The following is a 1,829-nucleotide window of genomic DNA, read 5'->3' on the forward strand; positions in this document are numbered from 1 at the left end:
TCGGAGGCTCCTCCCCCCCGGGGCTCCGCTCCTCGAGGACGCAGAGGACGGACCCGCCGTGAGCCCCTTGCCGGCCAGTGACGCGGCGGTTCCCGGGCGGACGAGGCCCTGCAGCCGCTCGTGCGCACCGTTTCGCCTGAGAGGGGTTTGTCGGCGCGGCGGCCTCGTCGGGCGCGGGAGGTCGAAGGCCGTCCCGCCTGGGACGGGAGACCCGCGCGGGTGCCGGGCAGGCCGGCTGCCCTCGGGCCTCGGCCCGACCACGGCCTCCGGCTGGCCCCCCGGAGGGCGTTCTCCAAAGGGCCCGGGGCCTCCTTCGGGCGCCGCAGACCTCGCCGGCCGCGGGGAAAGAGCCCCGGCGGGCGTCCAAAGAGCTGGGGGGGCACCCTGGGCCTCAGCACCCCTGGGCCTCAGCACCTGCGAAACGAGGTGTGGGCTGGGCTGCGCCGTGTTCTGACTCCCCCAGACCTAGAGGTGAGGTCTCACCCCGACAATGATTTCCTTCCTCAAGCCTGACCCTGGAGGCTAACTGGGGACCAGNGATACCTCCCGGAACAGCAACTGCATGGGGAAGAGGTGGTTCAGAGCTGAGCGGCTCCATCAGGGGTCCAAAAAGGGGTGAAGAGATAGAGTGGGGGTGGCTGGGCCTCACCCTCCAAAGGAAGTACCCCCAGGCTATGCCCTTGGAGAGACCCTGGGAGGAGGGGGAGGGGAGAGGGAGTGGGGGTGGGTGGAGGCCGGNCACGGCCCGGAGGCAACAGCGCAGAGCCCTGCTCCTCCGCGGCCCCCGGGCCAGCGCGGTCCGGCGGGGCAGCCCAGGGCTCCAGGAGCCCGGCTTCTCCCCGGGACTGCGGGCGGCGCGGCCCCACCCGCCATCATGCCTCGTCTCACCCGGACGGCAGCCAGCTCAGCGCCGGACACTGTCACTCTCAGTGGGTCCCACACTGTCCCCTTCTGAACAACAACCACGTGACTCACAAGACCACCCACGAGTGGAGCACCTGGAGGCCCCCTTTCAGACCTGATGCTGGCTGTTGTGTCCAGGAAGGGGCAGCTCCCGGCCAAAGTCACCCGACCACTGCAGGGGGAGGCAGCTGGGATCCCAGAGCCTCTGGCAAGACGTTGTCTTTGTCCCTATGGACAAAGAGTCTCGGCGTCTCCTGGTTCTCGAAGAGGCTAGGACGGTGCCAGGGCGTGGGGCTGCCCTCAAGGTGTCGCTGCCAGCCCGGGGGGCTAGACCGCCTGCATCAGCTGGCGGAGGGCAGGGCCCATTTCCCAGAAGCAAACACTGAGGCCCGGGCAGAGCTCACATAGGGGGAGAAGTGGTCCAGGACCTCAGCTGAGGGACTCCCCTCAGCCTCCCAGAGACTCCGATCCGCCCCCACTGACACCTCCTGTCCAGACGGTGAACTCCCCCCCCCAACAGGCCTGTGGGACACGTGGGTGCAGGACCCCCTACTGGGCCGTCGTGGTCTCCCTGGAGCCAGGAGTCCGCGTCTGCTCAGGACAGGTCGGGAGGCTGAGGCCCAGATGGGGCAGTGGCTTGTTTGGAGCTGCGGAGCCAGAGATGGAGAAACTCGGCAGAGACTGGGGGGGCGAGGAGGGGGATTGTTCACCCCCGGCTTTGGCTTCTCCTCCTGCCGTGAGGAAGAGAAGGAGCCAGGGGAGGCTGGACCTCCCTCAATCCCTGAGGAGACTCAGGCTCAGAGACCAGGAGGGTGATGCCAGTTTGTCGCCAGACTCTCAGCGCACCCCGAGGCCCCTCAGCCGGCTCAGCCCTGTGCCAGCGTCCTGTGCGGGGAAGTGGTGAAGCTGCAGCCCTTCCTGCGCAG

The sequence above is a fragment of the Crocuta crocuta genome, unplaced genomic scaffold, assembly GCF_008692635.1.
Source record: "Crocuta crocuta isolate KB4526 unplaced genomic scaffold, BGI_CrCroc_1.0 scaffold420, whole genome shotgun sequence".
Lineage (NCBI taxonomy): Eukaryota > Metazoa > Chordata > Mammalia > Carnivora > Hyaenidae > Crocuta > Crocuta crocuta.